Here is a 15,780-nt window from a genome sequence, read left to right on the forward strand (position 1 = left end):
AATTGCTATAGGCATTTCAAAACAAGGTATCCAATATTTAACACAAATGGGTTGGGAAATGGCAGGTAATTATTCCGTGCGATGTTAAGTGAATATCGATGGATAACATTGTGGTAATGTGGCTATATTGAGCTTGAGAAGAAGGGAGAGAATTATTTTGTCAGTGCAACTGCAAGCGATGACAAGCTGTCAGTATAGTGTTAACAGAAAATGAGACCTAGCTATGACAACTGGCTGACTGTCTGAACAGACGGTGACTCACATACATTAGAGGACAGAAACTATATTGATAGAGAAGGAGAGAGAAAGTCTTTCACCCTCAGACACACATGCTGATATATACGTGTCATCTATATATGGTGTAGTATTTCAGACAAAAGGCACAAAGGAAAGGAAAAGGCCTTCTCAGCTAGTCTTAATTATGAGGAGGCATTCCTTCAGTCTGAGTACACCTGGGGACCAACATTCCCTCTGTCCATCTCCTCTCTTTCTGCAGAGTCCAGCAGTCTGCCTCCGAGAGAGAGGACAGAAGCTCTGCGAAAGATCAATTTGTTGTCATCTTCTGTCTGGGACACTAGCTTGCTGGTTCATACAAATATAGAGAACCACACACATGTGAATGCTTGCACACCCTCTACAGTAGAACTCAAGACTTTCCATCCCAGTCACCTCCAGAACATTGCACTCAATAACGGCAAAACCAGAGCTGCAGAACAGAGTACAAACGGGCAAAAGAAAATCCCCGAATCTGAGAGCTCAGTGTTGCGAATTTTCTGCCTTCCTGGATCACAGCGTCTGAGCATTCAGCGACGCTGCTTCAAATATACACACAACAGCGCTCATACACACAGACACACACAGAGCAAACACAGCAGCTGTCAGTCACTCAGCTAAGCTTTCTCAGATACTCAGCCGCTCAGTCAAACTTAAAAAACTTGTTAGTGTCGCCTCCCCTCAAGGCACTGAGTTCATAACTACCTTGGAACATATGAGTTATTGATCAGATCAATCAAAGCTGTGTTCTAGACACACAAACACCTCTTATTTGTCCCAGAGAAGAGGGAGGTGCAGCAGCAACAATGACTGAGTTACCTTGGCATTTTGTCAGCAGCCAAACAAATATCAAGATAGTATTCCACAAAGGTTCTGAAAACAACTTGAAATGGTTTGTTGAACTGTTTTCAAACTATGTGGAGAACTGAAACTGCCAACATTAAAAATAAGTAAATAAATGACTCAATATATAAATTATTATGGCATTAAATGCACCAAAAATAATATTAAAAATAAATGTAGGCATTAATTAATTGATGAATGTGACATAAATTGATATTTCTGTTTTAATTTCCTTCTATATTTATTTACCTTTGTATAAATTCCCCTATTTATTTACTTTCCCATTTAATTTTCCATTTTATTTATTAATTAATTTATTTTTAAATGTATTCGTTTATTATTTTCCGTTTGCATTTTTCCTCCTCTGTATTTTCCCAAACTTATTTATTTCTGCATTTCTCTTTACATTTCTTCATGCATTTCTGTGTAGGAGTTAATCTACCCTTGGTAATTAATTCCCTTAATTAATTGCCTTGTAATAATTAGGGCACCACCTCTTTTAAGGGAAATCTTTTATGTCCAGAGGAAACATTAAACCTTACTCAATTTGATCAATTAATCAGTCTTATAAAACCATAGGTTCTTTTCAAAATAGTGACCTCTGTCTGCTGTGCTCAAAGAAACCACAACAACTTCTTATTATAAATGAAGTAATTTATTCATCGCTAAACGTCTTAATGACACCTGATAAAGCATAGGATCATAAAGCAAAAGAATAATAAGTTCTTTAAATGATAATGGAAAACAGTTATCAGAGTTATACTATTCTTTATGCATTTTTATGACAAACAACATTACATGAGTTACTTAATGATTAAACATTTAATTCACATGAAATTCAGGTTTGGCTCAGATTTGGCTGAAATACAAGAGAAGCAGTGAGGTATCACTCAGGAATGTGAGCTAGAGTTTATGACAGTGGTCTGTGGAGATAAAGAGACCAAAAAGGAAGTTTTCTGATCCAAATGTGTGTGTAGTTGTCCGGTTCCAGTGACCCCAAAGCTCAGTTTATGCTTCTGGTTCAGGCAATACTTTTAGTCATTCGGTCAGAAATGGTCTCTCAGGAGGTCTGTTTAACCTCCATTTTGTCACAGTGTTTGATTTTAGTCACTGTCATGCTGTCAGACCCCCACTTGGATAAGAGGTCAGTTTGTGGAGGTCTTAGGTGAGGTATTCACCCCATGTCTCTGGGATTCACTCACCTCCTCACTTTGAATTAAAGAGGGGTTGTTTCATCTAAAGGGCTTAAAGAAAAGAAAGCATGGTGTCCTACACCTGCTTCATTATGCAAATGAGTGGGCTGTCATTCAAAGTTTGTCATGGGGTCAACTTTTTTCCTGTTGGTTGAATGACAGCAGAGTGCATAGATGACTATGTGGATGTATGAAGTTGAGTAATGGGAAAATGTTAATTCTGAAGGACTATAGTTAACAGTTTGAGTCAAGCATAGAGGCTGTATTATGTGTAGCTTGGAAGATATGGTGAATTTATGATATGCTGAATTTGATGAATTTGCTGTTTATCAGACCACAAATGAGACAAGAATTAGCACAACACATCGACTCTCTTTCATTCGCTCTGTTCTTTACTGTCTCCTCCTGTTGGAGATAAATTAATGGAAAGCAGCTGTTGGTTGTTTTAGATGTAAGGCGGCTGTATGGCAGCTCAGTGATCCCAATTTCTCCCTTTTCTTTTTTCTTTGTCAGATCTCTTTTCCTGGGACTGCTGCAGCTGCTGCTGCTGCAACAAGGTGCCGCACTGCTGTATGCCGGCCACAGCTCAGCACAGAATGGTTAGACATGTTGCCAAGGTACCATTTGAAATGTAGTTTCGAGACATTTTGGATGTTAGCACCATCCACCAACACCAGCTTCTCTCGTCTCAGCAGCTCCCAGCACCAACACCGCACCTGGCTGCCCTGTGAAAACAGTGGACCTCAGCAACATGTCTTTCTGTCCTGTGGTGCACTGTGGTTGGCATGTGGTGGTGCAGCAGCAGCAGCAGTCCTGGCAAAAGAGATCTGATAACGAAAAGAGAAAAGGGTAAAATGGGATCCCTGAGTTGCGAGATGGCCACCTCGCTTCTAAAACAACCAACAGCTGATTTCTGTTTATTTATCTCCAGCAAGAGAAAGTAAAGAAGAGAGCGAATGAGAGAGAGTTGGTGTGTTGTGCTAATTCTTGTCTCATTTGTGGTCTTGAACAGTAACTTAATCAAATTCAGTACCCCATATTGCTATATTTTCCAAGCTACACATAATACAGCCTCTATGCTTGAACCAAACTGTTAACTCATCGTCCTTCAGAATTAGTGTTTCCCATTACTCAACTTCAGACACCATATAGTCATCTATGCACTGATGTCGTTCAACCAAAAAGTTGACCCCATGACACACTTTGAATAACAGCCCCCTCATTTGCAAAATGAAAAGCAGAAATGAAAAGCAGAAATGCATAAAGAAATGTAAAAAGAAAAAAATAAATTTGGGGAATACGGGGGAAATGCAAATAATAAAGAAAGAAAGAAATACATCTAAAAGTGAATAAATTAATAAATTAAATGGAAAAGTAAATAAATAGGGGAATTTATACAAAGGTAAATGAATACAGAAACATTAAAACAGAAATATCAATTTACTCACATTGTTTTTGGTGCATTTAATGGCATATTAATTTATTTATTGAGTCATTTCTTTATTTATTTTTGATTTTGGCAGTTTCAGTCCTCCATAAAACTCCCCACAATTCAACAAAACAAGCTTTTCCCACAATGGACATACTGGTTGAAACATTAAATTGCATTACCATTTAGCCTCTGTAATATGCTTTAAATAATCTTCTGACAGATCTATTAATGATACACAGACAGCATATGACAGCTTAACATGAGTTAAAATGTATTCTGAAACTGTGGATGGATTGTTGAAGTTTGCTTAGTGTGTATTTATTATTTCCCAAAGACAATTCTTAAGCTTCAACAATCTGCAAAATCATAATCTGTTTATTTGACCTCTGCTTATCTCGTTTTATTTTATTAATTCAAAACCATTCTACTGTGTAATTGTGTAGTCTGGAAGACTTGCTAATGTAATCATAAAAAATGTGCTTTTTGATTAGCTCATGTAAACACTGCGGTCAAAAGCCATTGTAATTTAAAGCTGAATACCAAAAAAATATGGTGGCACTCCTGTGCGGCTCAGATGGGAAGTAGATCACTGCTGTCAAAATCCTCTTCTAGCAGATCAACCATTAAATTGATATAATAGCTGCATTACACAATGTTAAATAATGGGCCTTTTTGAGATGCAGCACCTTGTAATTGTAGGTACAAGGTACACATATATATATTATACTGATATTTCAGTGTTTTAGTTTTTTTTTTAATTTAATTTCCGCTTGAACAACAGAACCAAGAAGAGTTATGTTTGGTTCTAGATTAATACATAGTCCTGTAAGATTCTCACTTGGGGTTTAGAATACAGAATTATGCTGAGCTGAGGGTATTTGTGGTAAACATGTAAACAAAAAGAAACAAAACATACTGTGGTGCATAGAAAAAGTAAACCCTAAAATTCCAATAACACTACCAGAGAAATACAGTATACCTCGACCAAACATAACAGCTCCACAGTGACCTTCAACATGAATACTTTAACCACTGTCACTGCTCTGAACACCAACTGTAAACCTACACATGGCATACACCATTATCACATCTGACAGTGACATCTGACAGTGTTGCCATCACTCCTGGTGTTGTTATAGCTGCATGTGCAGAGCATAGCTATGCTGCTCTACAGAATGGGAGCTTCATGCATAGGCTGCTTCATCAATAACTCATACAGCAGCTCGTTTCACCTTACTAGCAAGCAACCTCCATGCCTTGCAGGCACTTCCTGCAAAGCGTGAAACAATGCGGCAATGGGGAGAACTTATTAAAAATATATAATCTCAAGAGACAGAGTGCTCACTCAATACATGAGCAGGTGTGTTTGTCATTGGCACCTGTGTTTATGAATGCATGTATGCATGTATATGTGCATTTGTAAATGTGTGTGGATATTCTGTCTGTCTGCTCTGGAGGCAGTGCTGCACTAACTTTATTCCCCCTGCAGGTTCTCGCTACAACTATAGCCTGTGCAACATACAGTACATCCTAACAGTGAAGGGGCCAGATAATGATGCAGGTCCTGTCATGTTTCATGCATTCTGATAAGGCAGCCAACAACGAGGAGGAAAGCTGGTGAGCAGCCTACAGGGATGACAGGCTACAACTACCAGTGAACCGTGTTGGTACACAGCCTTCCTCTTAACAAGTTCACTGTACCACAGTGCAAGTCACAACTCATAATGTAGCAACATAGAGACAGGTGAACATCTTGAGGGTGGATGACACACATTCGATGTTCCTGCTGCTATATCTCGAAGCAGGGATTTTTGGAAACTTCTTGGGATTTTTGGGAGCCTTTCCTGAAGCAAGAAGAGCTGCGTGCATCATTGCTGAGTGAAATGCACCAATAATTTCACTTTATTGGCCACAATTCTAAAGTTAAATATAGGTTTGGCTAGAAGTCGCTACAGAAATACAGTGGATATTAAGGAGTGTAAATTATTGGAGAGCACCTCTGTTGTGACAGATCGTATTACTCAGTGATGCAGACCACTAAACCATCAATTTGTCCACCTGTTTCTTGTTCTGTGGTATGTCTTTCTTTCACACCCCTACACTATTTCTTTCGGCTAATCCCCCCTCTCTATCGCATTTCTCATTTCTCTTTTGATTTGGCTCTCTTCTCTCTCTGTCATCTTGTCTCTCAGATTCCTGTACCCCATTTCTATATCTCAATCGCAGAGGGCAAAGTGAGAAATCATGCGTAATATCAAACTGCAGTGCCCTTCACTAATGAAAATTAGGGGGCTTGTGTTGGAACAATGTGAGTGGTGTCTGTGTGTATAGGGGGTTTCTTTCTTCCCTTATATTTTTTAATGTTTCTTTCTTCTTCCCTCCTTCCCTGCTTCCTTCACATCTGGCATTCTTTTTCTTCTCTGCTTCTGCTTCTCATCAGTACCTGGTGCTACAGACGACACAGTTATTATTCACTGAGCGCGGTGCAGCAGCATCTTCACGTATCACCGACTGGTCGCATCCTTAAGACCCTGTATGTCTTATCTGTTGGCTGGTTAAATGGCTGTTTGTGCGCCGCCAGCTGAGCATGAGTTGTCAAGTATGCAACACACTCTCTGGAGTTCACGGAAGTTGTTGCACACCAACCCTGCCCTCTGCAACCCCATTGTGCCGACTGAGATGGCTCTGACAGAGCCGTCTTCAATAATTCAGTCCGAATCAAAGCGAGACAAAATGAATTTCAGCAAAAGACATTACTTTCCACTTGGAGGGAAACATAGTTGAAATTCAAAGCTGCAAGTCTTTTACATGAGGTGAGAGTTCAGCTAATAGGGTATAGTGCTGTGAATACAAACTGAAATCTGAGTGATAAATGTAAACAAAGCACTGTGACATATGTCACGTTTTCATGTCTATCCTGTGTGAATAATGCAAAGTCTTGTTATGATAGATAATGATGTTCTTCATAGTAAAACTAAACAGCAGCTACTCAATGGAATTTTTTTCCCTTTCTTCTTTTTGTTTCAGTATAGACTCTGAGGGTGTATTGTGTGTATAGAGTATGTGCATTAATTTAAATTTTAAAACTGTGAATATATGTGTGAGTGGAGGTGCCTATGATATTATTCTTGTCTGTCTCCTGTACAGTACTGTGCTACCCTTTCATCTCCTTACCCCCTGCAGATTTTCGTCTCCTAAGATGGTGATGGCATGTTCTCCAAAGACCCGTCCTACTCTGCCTCTGATTGGGTAGTACTCGTTGCCTTTGTTGGTTAGGTTGAGGCATGAGGAGTGAGATGGTTAGGGTAAGAATATCGGGGTCAGAGTCAATCAGAGGCAGAGTAGGGGCAGGTGTTTGCAGAGCACTCCGTCACCATCCTAGGAAATGAAAACCTGCCTACCCCCTACCTCTAAGCCCCGCAGTGGCCCAGCTTGGCGGCCCCGATGCTCTCGTTAATCACATAGTGTCAGGCCCTTAATAAGTCCTTGACGGGGGTTTCGCTGCGAACGACACTCTTTATCAAAGGTTTACACTGCCAGTGTGTCCTGGAGAATGATTGATCCCACCATGCTCAGGTCTGCCCTTCATGCTGACTGACGGAGCGACACCCACACAGCGGTAGACAGAGAGGCAGAGGTGCACGGACATGTGTGCGACTCAGAACGTGTGTCTCGCGTGTGAGGATGAGAGCGTGTTGGGGTGGCAGTGGTGCTGTGCTAGCACCAGGGGTGATGGATACTTCTGCTTGTTTCATTTCTCTCCCTACCAACCAACCCTACATGATCCTGCATCTCTAAATGCAAAACACTCCCATTATAGATGCTGTGATAAAGTGATGTTTTAACCTTGCCTGCCTCTGGCTGGAAAAGAAGAAGCCAATCCACTTAACAAATGAAGTAATATCAGGAATCGGTTGGCCTTGTTGCTTTACTTATGGACATTATACTAAATGTTGAAGCATTATCAGAGCTCTGCTGGCCTTGTCCTGAGGTAGGCAGGACATCTGAATGAGTTAGGCTGTGTGACCGGAGGGTTGCAGGTTCAATCCCCCGGACCGGCAGGATAAATCAGCTCCCAGGATAAATCTGGGTGGGGAAAGTGAAGAGGCAGCACCTCATTACTACCACTGAGGTGCCCTTGAGCAAGGCCCTTAATCCAAAACTGCTCCAGTGGAGCTGCTCAGCAGCCAGCAGATCAGACTGTGTTTGTACTGGGGCAGCTTCCAACTGTGAATGTGTAACTGTGTGTCTGTGATCAGGGCGTTCCTGAAAAGAAAGAAGCATTGCTCCCAGAGAAATTCCCCTGAACAAATTAAGGTTAAAAAAAAAAAAAATGAATATCAAATCCATCAGATACAAACTTAACTTGACCTGTCCTTAAATTTGTCAAAACACGCAGACATGCAGTTGAGAGAAAGGACAGTGGATACTGAAGAAGGAGATTTAATACACAGTCTACTAATCTATCAGGATGTAGATTTCACATTTCATAAACAGTATGTACCAACATTTTGTAAAAATATCAGGATAACAAGAACTTGTCAAATAATCTTAAAGATCTTAAATTTTGTGCAGGTAATAGGATTTGATAAAAGTTTCAGAGAGGATGGGAGATTTGAGATGACGATCTTTTTTAGTGAAATGAAAGACAATCAATGAATCTGATGGCTGCACATACAAACAGCACTGGATTTACAGAACAGGGGTCTCATTTATAACCGTTGCATACACACAATCCGGAGCCTGAAGGCCTGAGGTGGTGAATTGAAGCCAGATTATAAAATAATCCTCTCACATATTTAATTTCACTTAAATATCAAACATGAATTATAGATCCACATTATCATAAACATTCAAACCAGCAGTGTTATCTGTACCTGTGCTTGTAGTGAGCCGTAACTATTGCATGAACATCTTTCAATTTGAAAAGATATAAGCCAACTCAAATCTTAAATCAGAGTCTGCTCAACATCTCATCAGTGCTGTCTCAGCCGGAGTGCAGAGGAGAGGGTCAGTTGTGGAGCAGCACAGCAGCTGCTGAGATGAATGATGCCAGGATGTGGCAGGTGGCAGGATTCAGGAAAGTCTGGCATTCCTTTCCCCCAATATTAACCCTAGATTTACTGATTCCTTTTCACCTCAACCATATTAACTAACTGATGAAATGATCGTCATCGGTTGTAGAAATCCAAGATGACGTCAAATAACTTAAACTAATATAACTTAAAAACAATTGCAGAACAGAGTGCTAATAGATTTCTAATATCTTCTAATACGGTGCATATATCACCAGGTATGATTTCAGTTTCCGTATAGTTTATGTGTGTAAAATTGCTGCAGTGAACACGACTGTCAGGCAGCACATTGGAGAATCTGCGGTGGCTGCCACACACATTCTGCCTTCTCCAGTCACCTCACAGGCATATCTTCACCACCTGCACTCATATATGGACTTACTTTACGGACTTTACTGACTTTACTGACTTTACGATCCACAGGAATGTTTATTGAAGTTGTGGATGTTTTGGATTACACACATAACACATAACTTCAAGAAATCCAAAAAAACGGGGAAGTAAAACAGTTAAAGTCCGTTCACGACGGCGGTCCTGCAAGTGACGAGTGAGAGGGCATGTACGCTGACTCTCAACACTGATTGGCCAGGCGTCTAAAGTCAGAGAGACTGATTGGTCTGGCAAAAGAAACACATGTGCATCAATATTCATGAATACTTTTGCATCAATCATTTATGGTTGAATCTGGGCGTGTAGAGGGCTGGATATGAGGCTGATCCATGTGCGCACCAGGTGGACTGTGATTTATAAGGAGAATATTCGTGTGTACGGACAGTTTTACAAATCTTTTTTTGGGGGGGGGCACGCCATTTTCGGCTTTTGTGTGCACGTACTCTTTTAGTATGGATCCTATGCACTGTTTTATAAATGATACCCCAGGATCTTTAAGTTAGCTGATGGAAGACAGTTTTTCTTTTTAAAAAGGCAAAGAAAAAACTGTACGGTGGCAGGTTGACGTCGGTGAGGAAGGGAAGTTGAAACTATAGGCTGTGGAGCAGGGAAGTGAGGGAGGATTCACAAGTAGAGTGAAGAAGAAAAATTCCTTTGATTGCATGCTCCCTGATTAATCATTTCTCAATAGAGTAATTTGTGAGATAAAGTGAAAAGAAAAAAATCATTCTGAGAGGAGTCAGTAAAGGTTGGACTAATGCCTGCCTTGCTGTTAATACATTAGAAACAGTGTGTCAACTTTTAGCACATAACCAAAGAGTTAAATAATATTTTCAAGGTGGTCATCATTGATCTAAGAATTATAATTGAAGCTTTCACCACTTGGGTCCAATAAAAACAAATTGGTTACACTTGTCTCCATTAATTTGCTTAAAGTAAGTACACAGACTGAATTCTATGAAACCATAATTATAGAATTAAGAGACACATGGTTAATTAATTCTCTTTGGTTTCTTTGAGGTTTTTAAAACAAAGTGCATCCCTTTGGAATATGAAGTACCTGTGTTGACTGTCATTACCATTTGGTGAGAATAAAGACTCAAATTAAAAGTCAAGAAAAGTGTCTTTGTATTACTTTTGATAACAGGTTTGTCACCAGGTGGCTCAGCCAAACAACACTCTGACCTTCAACACAGAGAAACAAAAATCGGCACAAAAAAATCCTCCAAACTTTGAGTACCAAATCTCTGTCATTATTCTGTGGCTGTGAAAAGAGAAATCACATAATGGTTGGGGGATATCACAGCCAATTGTACCAGCAGACCTGTTTGTAAATGGCAGTGCGGGGACATGAATGGTTCCAGGAAGTTCTCTGAATGAAATCTAAAGAGAACAATTTAGTATTCTCTGGGAAGACGCCGCAGGCAACGCAGCGATTAGGAGACTGACTGTGAGGGCCTACAATCTAACTCTGCACTCTTTTCTGACCGCCACTCTTTCTTTCTGTTACACACACACACACACACGTACACACAAACCTCTGCCATGAGGTGGCAGACGCACCATCTGGTGCAATGGGCAGGGAGACAAGACAGAGAGATTGAGAAGGAGGGACATTAAACAAGCGTGTAATGGTTCGCTGTTTGCCTGCTCTGTCCATGTGTGGCTGTATTTTGCCGAGAGACTCTCTCTTGGATGCGAAGTCTGTCAACGTTCCCACCAGTGTCCCCTCCCACAGCCCCTACAGGTCACTACCACCCGGTCTCCACAGACATTCTGCCCAGATAGCCATGCTTTTTGTTCCAAGGAACAAAAAAAAACAGCACCTGTTCACAGAGGCCTCTCATATTGTTCCTGCAGACCTTTCAGCCAAGATGTGCCTCTGTAATCATCTCAGTAACAATAGAGGAGAACCGTAATATTTTTTGCTGCAGGTATTGGTTCTTGGACAGATATGGTTGCAGGAAAATAACAAATGTGATTCTAACATGGCTAGTATACCTCTGCCTACCAAAACAGAAAGAGAAAGAGAGAAGTGGAGTGTTAGTGTAAGGAAATATATGTAACCCACTATAACCTTCCAGTGGAAATGGAACAGCGCCTGATCAAACAACTGCTATATTATGCCTTTTCAGCTAAACAGCCATGTGAACACAGTTCCATCCATTGTGTGCAGGAGGTAGAGTATAGATTGAGCAATGCACATACGGAGTAATAGATGGAAGTGGAAAAGGAAATGGCAGCAGTGGTTAAAGTCAGCATCTAAAGTTAAAATAACTACAATTTTCCCCCTCACAATGCTGCATACTGGCCACAAAGTGCCTGGTGTTTCAAAAGTGTGGGTGTTTATCTGACCAAAGCTCTGAAGGCTGGTAAACAAAAGAGCTCTCATGCTGTTCTGGCAAAATAGAACATGTATGAAATTTGTTGGTATTCAGACTACCTCCTTTACAATGTAAGGAGGTAGAGGGGGGACAAGGATACTGTTGAACACATAATAGCTACAAATGTTAGATCTTCTTTCACCAAGGTTTTTCTTTACATGTGAGGCTGAATTCAAAATGATTTGGCACAACAAACAGTGCAAAAATGCGTTATTGGCTGTTTTGATGCTCCAGGGTGTCATCCCACAGCTTCTCCATTTTGGCTTTATATCCTCAAGCTGTTAGTTCCTTTGTTTGTATATTCAGATTTTGATACCGCACAGTCAACTCTCTCCGCATTTTGAAGATTTTTCTATTCTACATAAACACAAAGAAGCAGAGAAAGAGAAGTATTACAACCATATCTACAGCACGGATTCAGGTTAACTGTGTGAAAACCAACTAGGCTTTTTGACAAGGCTGCTTACAAATCAAGGGCAATACTGGAAAACACTTTGACAATTTCTAAGACTCTCTTAAAGTCTGCCCTCAGGGATGCAAGCTACACAATGACAAACATTCATGTGTGAGGCCACGCATTACCAGCCATTCGAAGAACTCCAAAAATCCTTGACTTCCTGTATCCAGTTTGTCAAAACGGGTCTGTGGTGAGAGCTCCGCCAGACAGTACCTCTATTTTCTGGTGTTACTGTACTCGTGATGAATAACCCCACATTTGTGCCTAAAGGCAAATTCCAGCTAGAATTGAGCTCTATCTTCATCCTGTTGTTTCTCCAATATGTTGTCTCGTCTTCTTTTGGCAGGCAGTTGTCATGCATTCTCTCATTCACTCAGAAACCTTACTTCTGAAAGGAGCAGTTCTGCTGGCCTTGTCATCATTTTTTGTTCCTCTGAATAGCGTTTTGCTGTTTAAGTGCTTATAAATTGAGATTGCTGCATTACATGTACTTGAGCTGACTTGTGAGTCTTGCAGACTCAGCCTTTATCCTGAGGTTTATCAGGCATCTGCTTTACAACTGCTTTCCAGGATACAGTACATGTGCCAATAAAATGTGTTTTATTGTGTGTGGGGTTGGGATTTTAACTGCTGAGATATCTAGTATTCTCCAAGCATATTCCATCAGAGGTAATAAAATGTTGATGTAAAACATTTTTTTTTTTCTTAACACACAGATACGATTATTCAAGGCTAAGTTTTGTGTCTACTACACTTTACATGGAGTCACGCAATATTAGGACAACTAAATGAGATCTAATGTCCTAAAGCTCTCGTTAGCATTTTCTGGGCTTTGCACTGGAATCAAGCATTCTACCTTAAGTACAAATCATGATCGCCAGCATTCCTGACTCAGTTTCACAGCCAGTTACCACCCACTGATTGCAGCTCCCCCCTCTGCAGAGCAAACACCTTCCACATACTATATACATGTCCAATATGCAGCTCGAAGCTGATGTGGTGGACGTCTTTTTACCACCATTAACACCAGGACCTGTCAACTCATCACCCCAAATACCTGTCAACCATATCAACTCGAAGCCCCATTTTTGACAGCACCCATGACAGGAGATAGTAATAGCTAATTCAAGGCCTTAGGTGCTTGTCAAGCGATAAAGATCGATCGCCACCCGTCACACAGTTTCAGTGAAATAATGCAGGAGAATGACGGTTACTCGATAACGATCAAACAAGCCACAGCAGCATTCCTTTTCACACTGTTAATCTAAGGCTTGACCTAGTCATCAGTTAGCTCATGTATGTAGCGGCTGTTAATAGATGTTCCTGAGATCCTTGCATGTCAAACGCCAATCGTTCTCGGAGCTGTGGGCTGTCACACCGCCACATGTCAAAACCCTTGATGTACGAGCCACTTTCTCTCTGCTTTAATGCATTTAAATGGAGCTGTGAGTCCAGCAGGGCCGGCCCAATTTCAGAACCAGCGGTAAAGGCTCAATCTCATCTACTGCCCTGGTGGACGGAGCGTGTGCATAGGAAATGAAATTGAAAATCCATCAGGCGCACCCACATGTACACACATATACATACACACATATGCACACACAAGGCTTTTTCTTACACAGACTCTCTCCGTTACGCACACACCGTCACACACTCACACAGGGTCATATCTCACATTTCAAAGCGTTAATAATAATAACGGATGTGTGATGAGCTGCTGCCTGATGTAGAAAGCTAATCCAAGCAAAAAAAATAGATTTACTGGAGTAATTGAACTACAGTCAAAGAATTATGAGAGTGAAAGAGCTCCAGACTGCACTCAGTGTAAAGGTATTCTAACCCTGAATTTAATTAAAATCCTTTTTTTCTCCGTTAGACTCCTCATAGCATGTGTGCTCTAAATCATAAAGTCAAACCTACTCACTTAACTTGCAAGGCATCATCAGCTTTTTTAAATGAACGTGCTGTTGATACGAGCACCTTATATGAAAATCACCAATGCACGTATGGAAATGCATTAAAATGTAAATGGAGTTGGGTTTTTCTCAAAGCCAAATGCTTTCAGTTGTGAAAAAAGTGGCTCCAACAAAACATGTAAGGAAGATCAAGTACATTTTCTTTCTGTTTCACAGAATCCTTTTACATCAGTGTCAATGAAAACAATGACAAAAATATTCACTAACAACCTTTTTTTCACAATAAAAACACAACTAAAACTAAGTAAAAAGTTACCTTTGAAAAAAACAAAAGGTATTACATTTTGTCTTTCACAAAAATGTGAAAGACGGATGGATGGACAAATTAATTAATCAACTACTCTTTTAATGCAAAGTCTTATTCAACAACCTGCATTAATTTGTGGAGACTGTAGCCTATTAGTGTCATCTATATATATCTTAATATAATATATATCTTTTGTTCAGAATTTGACTTGGCCACTTGACCTGTCACACTTCCATTAACAAGAAGCATCAACATTACTGAATGCATTATGTCTCTGTCAGTAATGATATCTGCCATTACAGGTTAATTGAAGAAACAGATAATTGGACTTAATTGATCTTAAAGACTAAAATGTCTTAAGTTTTTGTTGAGTAGACTTAAAGTAATAAAACTCAAGGGACTAAAATCTGACCAAAACTAAGGCTCAGCACCAGCAGTAAAAACTGGACTACAACTGCAGTATATCTAACACCAATCATCAACTTCACCCAAAGAGCTTGAAACCCGACTTTAAATGATTGTAGACATTCCAAACTAAATGTTTTTGCCCTCCCTGTTTTCTGCTGATAACAAAAGACAAACAACAGAGCTGTGGCAAACTCCCTAGACACTGGATTGTGCATGTATGAATGTGCGAGTATGCGCACATGTGAATTCACAGTGAGAACATCTGCTTTCATTGAAAGAGCACAAACATTTGAGAACCTGTCCCCGTCCTGCCAACACCTGTCTTCCTGAGTGAAGCAATAGACACATCCACAATGGATGTGAAGGAGGAGAGGGAGACATCAAGAGCCAATGACATGTAGCTTTGGCTCACTGTCACTGAGGAAATGTCAGCAGAGCACACCACTAGTTCTCAGTTAGGCAAATGTCTTTCTGGCAGGGAGATTCTGTGAATGTTTGGATGGTTGGTTGACCCTCTGTAAGCCGTGCCGGGGAATGTAATTTCTGTTGTAGTGTTCTGCTCAGAGGCCAAGGGCAGGGTTGATTTGACTGAGTCAATCCAGAGATTCAAATTAAAATGCCTCTTTCAACACAGTCAACATGCTTGTGCTACAGAAGGAAGCATTTGCTTTAATTCTCTGGTTGGCTTCGGGCATTGCTCCAAAGCAAATACTACTACAGGATCAGTCAAGAAGTCATGTTTGTGAGACTAGTAACAGCATTTCACATGGCCTAACTTTACAAAATGAACAATATGACCACCAGACATTCATTTAAATTGCTGCAAACATGCAATGCAATTCCATCTCCTACTCTGCCCTATTCCGGTTTTATGTGTACATACAAATTCTGAATCAGTAAATCACAAAGAGATGAACTTATTCCCATGTATATAGTGTTCTCTTTCTCTCTCTCTTTAGTTAATCTAAAGATGTACTATCAACTTATGGTAACATGCTTGAATCTCATTAAAGAATCTTAAGACCCGCTTTCTGAGAGTTGAAAATTCTGTTAGAAGTCATTTGCTGCAAAGCTCAAGACCAAAACCTCCAGCAATGAGCAA

At 40.3% G+C, this 15,780-nt stretch overlaps 1 protein-coding gene across 2 annotated transcripts in view; it reads right to left on the reverse strand.

The window, feature by feature from the left end:
- Positions 1–15,780, reverse strand: part of cdh13 (cadherin 13, H-cadherin (heart)) — a 356,169-nt gene that overhangs the window by 308,236 nt on the left and 32,153 nt on the right. The window lies entirely within an intron of this gene.

Source organism: Thunnus maccoyii, chromosome 5, assembly GCF_910596095.1.
Source record: "Thunnus maccoyii chromosome 5, fThuMac1.1, whole genome shotgun sequence".
In the NCBI taxonomy this organism is placed as follows: domain Eukaryota; kingdom Metazoa; phylum Chordata; class Actinopteri; order Scombriformes; family Scombridae; genus Thunnus; species Thunnus maccoyii.